Genomic DNA, 16561 nt, shown 5'->3' with positions numbered 1-16561 from the left:
GTTTTTTGAATGTTGAGTTTCAAGCCAGTTTCAAGCTCATTTTCCTCCTTCACCTGCATCAAGGGGTTCTTGAGTTCCTCTTCATTTTCTGCCATCAGAGTGGTATCATCTACATATCTGAGGTTGTTGATCAGTTCAGTTCAGTTCAGTCACTCATTCGTGTCTGACTCTTTGCGACCCCATGAATTGCAGCACGCCAGGCCTCCCTGTCCATCACCAACTCCCGGAGTTCACTCAAACTCATGTCCATCGAGTCAGTGATGCCATCCAGCCATCTCATCCTCTGTCGTCCCCTTCTCCTCCTGCCCCCAATCCCTCCCAACATCAGAGTCTTTTCCAATGAGTCAACTCTTCGCATGAGGTGGCCAAAGTACTGGAGTTTCATATTTCTCCCCAAAATCTTGATTCCAACTTGTGTCATACAGCCTGGCATTTAACATGATGTAGTCTGCAAAGAAGTTAAATAAGCAGAGTGACAGTATACAGCCTTGTTGTACTTCTTTTCCAATTTTGAAACAGTCACTTGTTCCATGTTCAGTTCTAACTGTTGCTTCTTGACCAATATACAAGTTTCTCAGGACACAGGTAATATGCTCTGGAATTCCCATCTCTTTAAGAATATGCCACAGTTTGTTGTGATACACACAGTCAAAGCCTTTAGCATAGTCAATGAAGCAAAAACAGATACTTTTCTGGAATTCCCTTGCTTTCTCTATGATCCAGCAATGTTGGCAATCTGATCGCTTGTTCCTCTGCCTTTTCTAAATCTAGCTTTAACATCTGGAAGTTCACAGTTCACACCCTGCTGAAGCCTAGCTTGAAGGATTTTGAGCATAATCTTACTAGCATATAAAATGAGCACAATTGTACAGTAGTTTGAATGTTCTTTGGCATTGCTCTTCTTTGGAGTTGGAATGAAAACTGATCTTCTTCAGTCCTGTGACCACTGATGAGTTTTCCAAATTTGCTGGAATACTGAGTGCAGCACTTTAACAGCATCATCTCTTAGGATTTTAAATAGCTCAGCTGGAATTGCATCACCTCCATAACTACTAGCTTAGTTCATAGTAATGCTTGCTAAGGACCACTTGACTTCACACTCCAAGATGTCTGGCTCTAGGTAAGCAACCACACTATCATGGTCATCCAGGTCATTCAGATCTTTTTTGTATGGTTCTTCTGTGTATTCTTGTCACCTCTTCTTAATCACTTCTGCCTCTGTTAAGTCCTTACTGTTTCTGTCCTTTATCGTGCCCATCCTTACATGAAATGTTCCCTTGGTATTCTCCAACTTTCTTGAAGAGATCTCTAGTCTTTCTCATTCTATAGTTTTTCTCTATTTCTTTGCATTGTTCACTGAAGAAGGGCTTCTTAACTCTCCTTGCTAGTCTCTTGAACTCTGCATTCAGCTGGGTATATCTTTCCCTTTCTCCTTTGCCTTTTGCTTCTGTTCTTTCCTCAGCTATTTTCAAGGCCTCCTCAGACAACCACTTTGCCTTCTTCCTTTATCTTTTTCTTGGGGATGATTTTGGTCACTGCCTCCTATGCAATGTTACAATGAACCTCCCTCCATAATTTTTCAGGTACTCTGTCTATCAGATCTAATCCCTTGAATCTATTCATCACCTCCACTGTATAAGGGATTTGATTTAGGTCATACATGAATGGCATAGTGGTTTTCCCTACTTTCTTCAATTTAAGCCTGAATTTTCCAATAAGGAGCTCATGATCTGAGCCACAGACAGCTCGTGGTCTTGTTTTTGCTGACTTTATAGAGCTTCTCCATCTTCAGCTGCAAAGAATATAATCAATCTGATTTTGGTATGGACCATCTAGTGATATCCATGTATAGAGTCATCTCTTGTGTTGTAGGAAGAGGGTGTGCATGCTATGTGTTGCTATGTGTTGCTATGCCCGATGTGTTCTCTTGACAAAATTCTATTAGCCTTTGCCCAGCTTCATTTTGTACTAAAGGACAAACTTGCCTATTCCTCCAGGCATTTCTTGACTTCCTACTTTTGCATTACAATTCCTGATGATGAAAAGGACATCTTTTTGGTGTTAGTTCTAGAAAGTGTTGTAGGTCTTCACAGAACCAACCAACTTCAGCTTCTTCTGCATCAGTGGCTGGGGCACAGACTTGGATTACTATGACATTGAATGGTCTGCCCTGGAAATGAACTGAAATCATTCTATTATTTTTCAGATTGCATCCAAGTACTGCATTTCAGACTTTTTTGTTGACTATGAGGTCTACTCCATTTCTTCTAAGAGATTCTTTCCCATAGTAATAAATTCGCCCATTTCCATCCATTTTAGTTCACTGATTCCTAATATGTCAATGCTCACTCTTGCCATCTCCTGTTTGACTACATCCAACTTACCTTGATTCATGGACCTAATATTCCAGGTTCCTATGCAATACTGTTCGTCACAGCATCAGACTTTTCTTTCACTACCAGACACCTCCACAGCTGAATATTGTTTCTGCTTGACTCAGCGACTTCATTCTTTCTGCAGCTATTCATAATTGTACTGTGTTCTTCCCCAGTAGCATATGCTCTTCCAACCCTGATAGCTCAGTTGGCAAAGAATCCGCCTGCAATGCAGAAGAGCCCAGTTCGATTCCTGGGTCAGGAAGATCCGCTGAAGAAGGAATAGGCTACTCACTCCAGTATTCTTGGGCTTCCCTTGTGGCTCAGCAGGCTAAGAATCCGAGTGCAATGCAGGAGACCTGGGTTTGATCCCTGGGTTGGGAAGATCCCCTGGAGAAGGGAAAGGCAACCCACTCCAGTATTCTGGCCTGGAGAATTCCATGGACAGTCCATGGGGTCGCAGAAAGTCGGACATGACTGAGCAACTTTCACCCACTCACTCCAACCTAGGGGGCTCCTCTTCAGTGTTATATCCTTTTCATACTGCTCATGGGGTTCTTACAGCAAGAATACTCAAGTGGTTTGCCATCCCCTCCTTTAGTGCACCACATGTTGTCAGAATTCTTCACTATGACCCATCCATCTTGGGTGGCTCTGCACAGCATGGCTCATAGCTTCATTGAGTTATACAAGCCCCTTCACCCCAACAAGGCAATGATCCATAAAGGGACATTTGCTATACTCATTGTGTATTATATAACTCTTTGAAATGTACACATGGATGTATGAAAGTCATAAATTTCCTAAGTACTTCAGCTTATTAGTTCTAATTATTAAGGCAAAGTGAATATACCATTCCTTATATTTTAAAAATCCATTTATTAACTCATCATAAAATAAAATGCTTATTTCTACTTTCTGGCTTTTTTTTTTTTTCTTGGCCATGGCATATGGCTTGCAGGATCTTAGTTCCCCAACAGGAACTGAAGCCAGGCCATGCCAGTGAAAGTGCCAAATCCTAACTATTAGGCCACTAGGGAACTCCCTAGTTATTGAAGAAACTTTTTAAGAAGCATTTTCAAAGTGTGCTACAAATTCATTCAGTATATTAACAAAATCAAAGTTTATTTAAGCCATTTGAAAAATATTTGTGAACCCACAACAGAAATAATTTTATGGTAGAATTATTTACATTTCATGCTTATTATAAATGAATACTTCATATTAATACAAACTGTAATCAAAAAAGACTATAAAATAATTTTTCAATGAAATATGGTCCAAGCAATAAAGAGGTCAAATTTGTTTTTTATCATTGATTAAAAGTCATCTATCAAAGCCTTGACTCTAGGCATAGAATGACTATTAGACAACAAGAATAATTTTCTTCAGTTATGTAAAGTTTAAAAATAAAATAAAATTAAAAAAAAAAAAAAAAAAAGAATAATTTTCTTGTGTATGAATTGTGGAACGTCACTAAAGACCCATTTATATTCTGAGACCATTCTTATATCCAAAGGATAGCAGCAAGATGCTCCATCAAGGCAGGGATTTGTTTTGACTGCTACATCCTCAGCATCTAGAATAGTAGTTGATAGATTATAAATATGTAATAAATATTTGTGAAACTAATAAACATTTCCATAACATCAAAGGTATTCACATTTGACAAATTACATTAAAAAATCCATAAGCTATTATGCACACATGATATTGTAAGAATTTGATACAATGAAAGCTAACCACTTAATAATAGGGATCTCAATCAACACACAGCATTTCAGGAAACTACCGTGTCAATAGAATCTAAAAGCTACTTAATAAAATGTAAATTAAGCTTTAATATAGCACTAGTGTGATTTTTTTTCTGAAGGAGAAAGAGAGAGAGAGAGCATCAGTAATATTAGAGGAAAATCCTTTGTTTACAGACAGGAATATTTCAAAAACTCTTTGAATGTCTGAAAGGAAGAAGCTATATGATACATTTGGAAAAGTCAGGAAAAAATCATAATATAGTAACATACCAAAACCAGAGGAATATGTAAAATATAATAACGTACTCTGACCAAGTTGAATTTATCCCTGGAATCCAAAGATGGTTTTAATATTAGAAACCAATGTAATTTATCACATTAATAGCTTAAAAAGAAAAACTATATTATTTCAATACACATATAAAAATATAATTCAACCAGCATTCTTCAATTAAAAATGAAACACTTGAAAATGTTATTAACCTGATACTATGAATCTTACTGTCCAACCCAATCATTAAAAAAAATTTTTTTAAGAGTGCATTAAATCTTCAAGTAGGGATGAAAAATTAGACACAACAGGGGAGAATTCTAAATCCTGAGGAAAACAAATCACTTAAAAGTCTATAAATTATAAAAAAAAAAAATCACTGCTGATTATGAAGGCCTTAAATGGTCTTAATTTAGTCTATCTACGTGGCTGCTGTACTGAGAAATGACTTACAGAGCTTTAAAAGTCACTGAGGAAAGTAAGATTCCTATGCAGCTTAAAAAAAAAAAAAAAAGGATACAATAATTGGGAAGAAAGGTACAAAACTGTAATTACTTTCAGGTGACACAGAAAAGCCAACAGAATTAAGAAATAATTAAAATTAATAAGAGAATTCTGTAAAGTTACCAGACATAAGATCAGTTTATAAAAAATCAGGAGCACCAGTCTGACACGTAAAGAGCTAGAGGTCACATTACCATCCTCGCAAGAAACAAGCTGAATAACTAAAAAGCAACAATTATTCTTAGATCCACCAAAGAATTAAGCCCATATCACTATATGCTGTTCCATTAACTGGAAAGACAGACAAATACAGAGACTCACAGTTAGAACAGAAGCCCAGGACTTGAACCTTGCCACAGAAGCCAGTACCGGTAGCAACACAAACTATAAACAGTGACCTGGCCGAGGCCCAGTGCAGCCAAATTTAAGAGTTAAAAGCTCCAAGGGACCTTAGAAGAACCTCCACACTTTCCTGAGCTTTTGCTCTAGGAGCCCCACCATGTTTTCAGAGTGAGAACTGAAGAAAAATTCCTTCAGATTTTTAGCAGGGAGAGAAGGAAAAGTAATCATTTTGAAATATGCCCAGAGCATTCTCTCTTCCTTAGAAAGCTGTCCTTGAGGGAAACAACGTTACCTAACTATTCAGATTAGGTTTTACAAGAGCATAACGAACTTTCAGGAAGAGAAATACCCAACTCCACGGCCATTTAGTTGTTCCTGTCTTATCAAAGGAAAAAAAAATCTATAAAACAGGTGTGAAGGTCACAGCTCAGAGGACAAGCACATTAAAAGAATGAGACCTAACTACAGGACTATAAAATGCTTCCCTTTCCCCCACACCTTACTATCACATTAATAAGGCTGCAGTATAATAGAATGGGCTTCCCTAGTGGCTCAGGTAGTAAAGAATCTGCCTGCAATGTGGGAGATCCACGTTTGGTCCCTGGGTCAGGGAAGATCCCCTGGAGAGTGGCTACCCACTGCAGTATTCTTGCCTGGAGGAGCCTGGCAGGCTACAATACATGGGATGCAAGGAGTCTGACACAACTGAATGACTAAACACTTTCACTTTTTCTTTCATAATAACAGAAGATTACAGATAAAAAAAACAGAAGCCTCGGAATCAATTAAGAGTCTCTAGGGAAGTCCAAAACATCCAAGGAGACAAAAATGGACACTACAGTAAATTTTGTTTCAGACAACTAAAGTTACAGGTTTTGTAAGCATACCCTAACTACTAGCCAGATAGCATAAAATTTCAGATGAAGGCCTATTTACCTCAGTTCCTTTCACTGAACACATAATGTGTGGTTTTCAGCCAAAATTTACAAGGCATGATAAAGGCAAAAAACAGTCTGAAAGCACCAAAACAAACAAACAAAAAACTTCAAGGCCAGACTTAAGATATAGCAGAAATTTTGGAATCATCAGATCCTGGAGTGACAACCCACTCCAGTATTCTTGCCTGGAGAATTCCATGGACAGAGGACCCTGGTGGGCTACACTTCATGGGGTTGCAAAAAGTTGCAACTTAGCAACTAAAACAACAACATTGATATATTTAATTAATTGGATGTAAAAACTGCTTCTGATGGTTAAGAAAATGTAAAATTAAACATGCTGTAGACAAAATCTGTAAAAAAAATAAAATAAAATAAAATGTACTTGAGATTTTAAGTTCAAAAAAAAAAAGAATTTAAAATAACTATTATTAATGTCCTAGGACTCTAATATAGAAAGTAGACAACATGGAAGAACAAGTAATGAAAATAGAGGCATGTAAACCCTAATAATCAAAATTAAATGCTAAAAAATCAAAAATACTGTAAGAGAAATGAAAAATGCGTTTGATGGACTCACCAGTAGACTGAACATGGCCAATAAAAGAATCAGTAAGCTTGAAGATAGGTGCTATGGTGGTTCAGGGGTAGACTTCTCGCCTTCCACGTGGGAAATTCGGGTTTGATTCCTGTCCAATGCATCATGGTCATTTTGTTTTGGTATTCCCTGGTGGTTCAGATGGTAAAGAATCTGCCTGCAATACGGGAGACCTACATTGGGATGATCCTCTATAGAAGGAAATGGCAACCTACTCCAGTATTCTTGCCTAGAGAATCTCATGGACAGAGGAGCGTGGTGGGCTACAGTCCAAGAGACTGCAAAGAGTTGGATAGTACTGAACAATTAACACACAAGCTTGAAGATATGTCACTAGGAAGTTCCCAAACTAAAAAGAAAAAAGAAGAGAAAAAATGGAATAGAATTTCTAAGAACTATGACAATTATAAAAATGCAACATACATTCAGGGGGAGTATCAGGAGAAAGAGAAAGGAAAAAAAGAAATGATGAATAATGGCTGAAAGTTTTCCAAAATTAATGACAAATATCAACCACAGATCAAGGAAGCTCAGAGAGCACCAAGTACAATAAATTCCAAAAAATCTACACCTAAGCATAGCATGGAGAAGGCAATGGCACCCCACTCCAGTACTTTTGCCTGGATAATCCCATGGACGGAGGAACCTGGTAGGCTGCAGTCCATGGGGTTGCTAACAGTCGGACACAACTGAGCAACTTCACTTTCACTTTTCACTTTCATGCATTGGAGAAGGAAATGGCAACCCACTCCAGTGTTCTTGCCTGGAGAATCCCAGGGACAGGGGAGCCTGGTGGGCTGCCTTCTATGGGGTCACACAGAGTCAGACATGACTGAAGCAACTTAGCAGCAGCAGCAGCAGCAGGCATAGCATATTCAAACTATAAAAAATAAAGACAAAAATCTTGAAAGAAGTTGAAAATAAACACCTATAAAGGAACAAGATAAGAATTCTCTTCAGAAACCCTGTAAGCAGGATGAGGGTAAGAGTGATATATTTAAAGTGCTGAAGAGAAACCACCAACAAAGAATTATCTATTCAGCAAAATTATCTTTCAAAAGCAAAGGAGATTATTTTTGTATATGTATGTTAGAGAATGTTCTAATTTTATTCTTTTATAAGTAGCTGTCCAAAACTAAACTCAAAATGGATTAAAGACCTAAATGCAAAACTGGATACTATAAAACTGTTCTGCCTATAAAATAAGGCAAAACACTCTTAGACATGAATAGAAGTAATATTTTTTGGATCTGTCTCCTAAAACAAACAAACAAACAAAAAAAAAAAAGTAAAAAAAGACAAATGGGACCTAATTAAACTCAAAAGCTTTCACACAGCAAAGGAAACCATGGATCCAAGAAAAAAAAAATACTGAATGGATGAAAATATGTGAAGATGACATGACTGATAAGCAGTTAATATCCAAAATATATAGAGAACTCATACAGCTCAACATCAAAAAACAAACAGCTCAATTAAAAACTGGGCAGAAGAACTGAATAGACATTTTTTCAGAGAGAAAATGCAGATGGCCAATAAGCACATGGAGGCCAACTCCAAGGAGTTTTATATTCAAACCAGGACATATTTTAGGACAAAATGCAACTCACGTATTCATTGTCATTCAAAGTGTGGATAAAAGTAATCTGAAATCAAAAGTATCCAACATTGCACAAGTAGGTTTGTTTATTCCTCAAGCATATCCCAGCCCTGGTGAAAGTCACTCAAATCCCAGAGTTAACATTTCTACTTTGATGTTATCAGTGGTTGGATCCGTTGTAATTGTTAAGTGTTTTTTTAAGTGCTATTATTGGTATTTTAAAGAAGAAAAGTATGCAATTAGATCAAGGACTGGATTTTAATAAATTGAAGGATAATATGAATCATAAATTCTATTGTGGATCATTACATAGCTCATGAAAATAATTTTAAGAATCTCAGTTCAGCTCACTCAGTCATGTCCAACTTTTGCAACCCCATGGACTGCAGCACGCCAGACTTCCCTGTCCATCACCAATCCCAGAGCCTACTCAAACTCATGTCCATCGTGTCAGTGATGCCATCCAACCATCTCATCCTCTGTCATCCCCTTCTCCCGCCTTCAATCTTTCCCAGCATCAGGGTCTTTTCCAATGAGTCGGTTCTTCGCATCAGGTGGCCAAAGTATTGGAGTTTCAGCTTCAGCATCAGTCCTTCCAATGAATATTCAGAACTGATTTCCTTTAGGATGGACTGGTTGGATCTCCCTGCAGTCCAAGGGACTCTCTAGAGTCTTCTCCAACACCACAGTTCAAAAGCATCAACAAGTAAACACTCAGAGATATTTGAAATACTGTAAGTCAATATTAAAAGTATAATTTTATTTACTCATTGTTTCATTTATCATACATAGTGATAAATAAAACTCTTTTTTCTTCTTGCTGTCTGGTTGAATGTTACTTCATACAAAAGTTTTCTGGAATAAATCAAACTTTATCAACATGTTAAAGTTGTCTATGTGAATAGTAAAAGTACAAGTATCAGAATGAAAAGAGCAATATTTGGGGGAAAAGTAATTTGATCTTGGTCCTATTAAGTATTGGTAACATGGTATCCTGTAAATATCTACAAAATAATGTAATGTTTATTGCACCTTATGGAAATTGAATGTTCTAGCATACAATACAGTCACCACCTATCATATCATGACTTTTTCCTATTTCATCCCAATATAAACAAATATCTATTCCTTTTACCTTAAAAATATATATATCCTTGTATGCTTTTCTTTTATTATAGAAAAGAATTGGTGAAGCTGCTATACAATGCCCTTGTTTTCAGATAAAGAAAGAAAAATAAATGTTTATAAAATATTTTTTCCATCATTTAGAGTCATAGAGCCTGAGACAGAGTTGGATTTCAAAACCCACATTTGATTAATCTCAAAAATGATGCTCAAGATACACTCTCCACTGGATTCTGAAGGGCCTGAGGCTTATGGAAGAAAGTCTGAGTTTCCAAGTGTAGAAGTTGTTGATGATCTATAAGTGTACTCTAATTTACATTTCAAAACAGTTCTCTGGTTTCTGTGATAAAGGGAATCTATAATACATGAGAGGAAATGTCCTATGAGAAAGCTATAGCAATTGTCCTGGGTTTGAAATGATTTGGGCTTAAAGAAGAACGATAGGGGAAAATGAATATACTGAAAATAAAATTAAGTGGACTAGAGAAGATATGGTCATGGACTGTATGGGGGAGATAAAGAGGAGTGAATGTGAAGATGAATCCCAAGTTTCTAACTGAAACTATGGGCAAACAGAAGTGTCATTTACTGAGATGAGGAAGATTTGGGAAAAGAGGATTTTAATAAAAGGAATAGAGCTGAGGGGAGCCTGGTAGGCTGAGGCCTATGGGGTCGCACAGAGTCAGACACGACTGAAGCGACTTAGCAGCAGCAACAGCAGACTGTGAATAAATGTAAAATAACAGTATCACACTGGCAGTTGAATCCAAAGGCCTGGAATCCAAACATTTGTTGTTAAATAAAGATACAAGGAGATCCAACCAGTCCATTCTGAAGGAGATCAGCCCTGGGATTTCTTTGGAAGGAATGATGCTAAAGCTGAAACTCCAGTACTTTGGCCACCTCATGCGAAGAGCTGACTCATGGGAAAAGACTCTGATGCTGGGAGGGATTGGGGGCAGGAGGAGAAGGGGACGACAGAGGATGAGATGGCTGGATGGCATCACTGACTCGATGGACGTGAGTCTGGGTGAACTCCGGGAGTTGGTGATGGACAGGGAGGCCTGGCGTGCTGCGATTCATGGGGTCACCAAGAGTTGGACACAACTGAGTGACTGAACTGAACTGAACTGAGAGATACATATTTTATGGTTGTCAGCATATAGATGGATTAAAACCATAGCAATGATTAAATCAATTAAAGAGAGAGTGTAGCTTGAAGAAAGCAGATTTAAGTAGCAGGCAATGGCCATGCCTACAAAGGTCCTAACAATGAAGAAAAAACTAACAAAACAACATAAAACTATGGTCTACCATGATGTTAAAAGAATTTGGCTTCAAGAGAGTAGGTAGACTTATCAGTCCAAGTTTATAGGCTTGTTGTTTCTTTCTTCTCATGTTGCAAAGGGAATTTTACCACCAAAATTCAGCTCCCTGAGGACTGGAGAGATACGAAGATGACCATCCATCATTTGCCTCCTTATCACTGATCTGGGCTTCCCAGATGGCTCAGCAGTTAAGAATCACCTGCCAATGCAAGAGATGAGGATTCAATTCCTGGGCTGAGAAGACTCCCCTGAAGAAGGAAATGGTAACACACTCCAATATTCTTGCCTGGGAAACCTCACGAACAGAGGAACCTGGTAGGCTACAGTCCATGGCGTTACAATTCATTGATTTGGAGCAAACCAAAATGCAAGCCAAATAAGATGAGCTTGGGGGTCATCCTTAACAATCTTCAAACACAGACCAGACTTTGACCTGGCATAATTCCTTTGGTCTGAGTGGCAGGATTGACAAGAAGGGTGCTGTGGTTCAAATGAGAAGTGCAGAAATCTAAAATTAGAGGAAAGTGGGAAGTCCTCAGTGAGATGTTCTGATTGACACTCATGACACTCAGTGGAACATGAGCTCTGCATATAGGCATTTGGGGGCCTGCCTGAGCTGTTGAGGCAGAAAATCTGTTGGCACTCTGTTCCTCCAGTGAGCTGGCACCAAGTCAACCAGTGCTAGTGGTTTTGAATAAACAGGTAAATGTGGAGGAGGTCGGAGAGGGGTAAGTGTAGAATACTTGAACTATTACAAAGAAGATGATCAAAGCCTGAAGTTCTCTGTTGGCAACCAGTGGTGTAGTTAATATCACCAATGTAACTTGTAGGGCCCAGAGTAAAATGAGAATGAGAGGGCCTCAGTTGAAAAACAATTATGAAATTCAAGATAGCAACAACAAAGCACTAAACAAAGGGCAGGGCCTTCTAAGCTTGGGGCTCTGTACAAGTGCAAAGGACTTATGTCCACTAAGCCAGCTCTAGGTACAATCCAGGTTAAACTAGTAATAACACATGTAATATGGAATCTCTGTACAGGCTTTCCATTACAGCCATACAGCAACATTCATGATCTAATACTTGATGTAGTTAATCACAAAAAATACGAAGTTTGGAAAGGGAACCTTAGGACTATTGTCTCTGGGAAGGAACCTAGCTACAGAAAATAAATATAGGTTTTCCCAAGTACAGGAAAAGAGACAGCCCTATGTGAAACTGGGCAGCCTTAGAACCAACCTCAGAGTCTCAAATGACTTCAGGGTTTCTGAATGAAAACAAACAAACAAACACAACTGACCACTTCCCCTGGAGGTGGGCAGTCAGTAGTGCCACAAAGTATACTTTATCTACCTTCAGGAATCTGTCCAAAGATATAAAACTGAGGGGTGGTATATATTCACAATCCTTCCAAACCAGTCACAAGGGAACTACCTTTCTGTGCTCCTAATTCATGTTACTAGTGATGACAGGAGTTGCAGCTCAGTCACCTAACAGCACATGCAGATGGTGGGACCAAAACCATAGTGTCTGATGAACACTCACCATAACAGAAGCCTAAAATTAGATTCAGAAAAGCACAAAGCACATCTTGAATTAACATGAAAGTGAGGTCAAACAAAAAAGTATAGTAGCTAGTTTCCAAAACTAGCTTTGGAGTTTGGAAACTGTTTTCAAAGATTCATAAGACCTCTTATTTATGCCTTTGTGTAGTACCTTCACAAATTGGGTCTAGGCTGGTCCAACGACTTGCTTTAATTAGTAGGATGTAGCAGGAATTATGAAAGCTTCCATTTTTGTGTTCTTGGGAGCCCATGTATAAAATCCAGCTATGCTGATTGAGAGGTTCCAAGACTATAGGCAGAAAGAAACAACCTAACTATTTCTGATTCCAAGTCAACCCTCTAGATGATTCCATTCATAATTACCAGACTTCAAGTAAGACCAGAAGAGCTACCTAAGTTAGTCCAGTCAACCCACAAAATCATGAAAATAATAAATTGGTTGTTTCAAACCACTAAGTTTGGGGATAGTTTGGTACACATTAATAGCCAAAACAACCAATAAAGATATTAGAGTTCCATCAAGAAAACAGAACTACTATGAATATTATACAGTAGGGAAGTATTATCAGAGTTAATTGGGGAAGTAAAGAACTGAAGAAAGAGTGGGAGAGTTAAGAAAAGTTACTAACAGTGTTTCCTGAAGCACTGGAGTTAGATTTTGATGTTGAATGTTAGAAGCTAAGCAAGGCCAGGAACTATTAATAAAGTGGGGCTGTGAGGGCATGGTGTCAAAGTCTGTGGCAGCCTGTGGCCACTGTACAGCTACCACCTGTATGAGTTCTTCACTAAGTGTCTTGTTGTGGGTCGGGAATCATGATAGGTAAGCAAAGCCAGCATTCAGGAAGAAGAGTTGGGCATGGAGTAGGGAAGAGTAAGGGTGCCAGCCCATTTCCATCTGTTTTCTTTCTTACTGTCTCCTGTCACCTCTCCCTTCAGACAGTTATGGCTGTTGTTTTACTTATGCCTTCCAAATTTTAACATGTATTTATTTGACCAACTCGAACCAAAGTCTTGTGGTTTCTGGGAAATGTAGCTCAATCTTCTCCATGTTGCCTTCAAAGCCAATTGAAACATGGAAAGTAGGCAATGGTGACAATTGTGGGAGAGCAAAGAATGTCCTTATGTGGAATTGTGAGAACCCTGTCTTAGATGAACAATAAATAAATAATAAAACAATAATTAATAATAAAATAGAAATAACTATATAATAATAAGCAACAATTACTTTAATTTTTTTCAGCTTTTAAAAATTTATTTATTTTAATCAGAGGCTAGTTACTTTATAATATTGTAGTGGGTTTTGCCGTACATTGACATGAATCAGCCATGGGTGTACGTGTGTTTCCCATCCTGAACCCCCCTCCCACCTCCCTCCCTATCCCATCCCTCTGGGTCATCCCAGTGCACCAGTCCTGAGCACCCTGTATCATGCATCAAACCTGGACTGGCGATCTGTTTCACATATGGTAATATACATGTTTTAATGCTATTCTCTCAGATCATCCCACCCTTGCCTTCTCCCACAAAGTCCAAAAGACCATTCTATACACCTATGCCTCTTTCACTGTCCCGCATATAGGGTTATTGTTGCCATCTTTCTAAATTCCATATATATTTGTTAGTATACTGTATTGGTGTTTTTCTTTCTTACTTACTTCACTCTGTATAATAGGTTCCAGTTTCATCCACCTCATTAGAACAGATTCAAATGCATTCTTTTTCATGGCTGAGTAATATTCCATTGTGTATATGTATCACAGCTTTCTTATCCATTCATCTGCTGATGGACATCTAGGTTGCTTCCATGTCCTGGGTATTATAAACAGTGCTGCGGTGAACATTGGAATACACGTTGTCTTTTTCAGTTCTGATTTCCTCGGTGTGTATGTCCCAGCAGTGGGATTGCTGGGTCATATGGCAGTTCTATTTCCATTTTTTTAAAGGAATCTCCACACTGTTCTCCATAGTGGCTGTACTGGTTTGCATTCCCACCAACAGTAGGAAAGGGTTCCCTTTTCTCCACACCTTCTCCAGCATTTATTGTTTGTAGATTTTTGGATAGCATCCATTCTGACCGGCATGAGATGGTACCTCATTGTGGTTTTGATTTGCATTTCTCTGGTAATGAGTTATATTGAGCATCTTTTCATGTGTTTGTTAGCCATCTGTATGTCTTCTTTGGAGAAATGTCTATTTAGTTCTTTGGTCCATTTTTTGATTCGGTCGTTTATTTTTCTGGAATTGAGCTGCAGGAGTTGCGTGTATATTTTTGAGATTAATTCTTTGTCAGTTGCTTCATTTGCCATTATTTTCTCCCATTCTGAAGGCTGTCTTTTCACCTTGCTTATAGTTTTCTTCGTTGTGCAAAAGCTTTTAATTTTAATTAGGTCCCATTTATTTTTGCTTTTATTTCCATTACTCTGGAAGGTGGGTCGTAGAGGATCCTGCTGTGATTTATGTCGGAGAGTGTTTTGCCTATGTTTTCCTCTAGGAGTTTTATGGTTTCTGGTCTTACATTTAGATCTTTAATCCATTTTGAGTTTATTTTTGTGTATGGTGTTAGAAAGTGTTTTAGTTTCATTCTTTTACAAGCGGTTGACCAGTTTTCCCAGCACCACTTGTTAAAGAGACTGTCTTTTCTCCATTGTATACTGCATATTAGTTAAATAAGCAGGGTGACAATATATAGCCTTGACGTACTCCTTTCCCTATTTGGAACCAGTCTGTTTCTCCCTGTTCAGTTCTAACTTTTGCTTCCTGACCTCCATACAGATTTCTCAAGAGGCAGATCAGGTGGTCTGCTATTCCCATCTCTCTTCACCTTCTAAATGTCTGATCTCAGAGAAAGAAAAATATTTCACCACCCAGTCACCTAAATCAGAAACCAGGAGGAAATTGCTTGACCCTCCAATTCCCCCACTTTTTGCATCCAATCAATCAACAAGTCTTATCATAAACACCCCCTTAACCTTTGTCTCTCCCCACCTCACTTTCAGTAATGCAGCCTCAGTTCAGCATCCACAGTTATCTCCTGGATACAGATGCTCCCTAACACGCCTCTGTCTTCATCCTACCCTCCCCAATATGTCTACAACACTGGCCCCAAAGTAACACACAAAATGAAAATAGCTCTTAAATTGTTTTAAAAATAAAGTCTCATGCCACAAAAGCAGAGACTATGACATCACATAAATTTTTCTAGGCATAGAGGACAAAAGGGACAAAATATTTGATAAATGAGTGCCAGGCCTTCCACTATGTGGCCCTTGCCTCCACTTCTCTATCTGTACCATCCCAGTGATCTCACACTTTTAATCAAAGACTTTCAGTCTTCCCAAAAGTCCATGCTGTTTTATACCTCTGTATCTTTATCAGAAATACCATACCCCTTTTGTCCTTCTCCATTTCTATTTATTTTTCTTTTTAATTAGAGGATAATTGCTTTACAAGGGCTTCCCAGGTGGGACTAGTGGTAAAGAACCTGTCTGCCAATGCAGGAGATGTAAGAGACACAGGTTTGATCCCTGGGTCAGAAAGATCCCCTGTAGGAGGGAATGGCAACCCATGCCAGTATTCTTGCCTGGAGAATCCCATGGACAGAGGAGCCTGGTGGGCTACAGCCCGTAGGGTAGCACAGAGTCAGACATGACTGAAGCTTAGCATGCATGCACATGCTTTACAATTTTGTGCTGGTTTCTGCCAAGCAACAATGTGAATCACTCATAATTATCCCTTACCTTTTGGGCCTCCCTTCCTACCCCTCTTTGTGACTGGGTGTCTTAAACAAAATAAATTTACTTCTCACTGTTCTGGAGGCCAGGAAATGAAGATGAAAACTCCAGCAGATCTGGTGTCTGGTGTCTCTTCTTGGTTGTCAGATATTTGTCTTATCTTCAAATAGTGGTGTCCTCATTTCTAATTATACCACCTTCAGGCTCCCTCTTCTGCCCTGAACATGTTTCTCTTTTAAAACCCCACCTCTACTGCCATCCCTGACTGTCTCTACCACTCTCAGGCAGAAGAGAGGATTCTCTTTTGCATACAACTCCCCACTCCTTATAATGAATCTAGCTTCCAAATGCATTTCCCTCTTACATCTGACATCATAAGCCTCCCTAACACACCTCAACTATACAATGAGCTCTTTGGAGAACAGGACCACAT

General features: G+C 38.6%; 1 long non-coding RNA gene across 1 annotated transcript in view; it reads right to left on the bottom strand.

Moving 5' to 3' along the window:
- The window catches only part of LOC129656165 (uncharacterized), a 59631-nt gene that overhangs the window by 42091 nt on the left and 979 nt on the right, over positions 1-16561 (bottom strand). The window lies entirely within an intron of this gene.

The sequence above is a fragment of the Bubalus kerabau genome, chromosome 6, assembly GCF_029407905.1.
Source record: "Bubalus kerabau isolate K-KA32 ecotype Philippines breed swamp buffalo chromosome 6, PCC_UOA_SB_1v2, whole genome shotgun sequence".
Classification (NCBI taxonomy): Eukaryota; Metazoa; Chordata; class Mammalia; order Artiodactyla; family Bovidae; genus Bubalus; species Bubalus kerabau.
The sequence above is the reverse complement of the archived record's forward strand: the minus strand, read 5'-3'. Positions and strand labels throughout refer to the sequence as shown.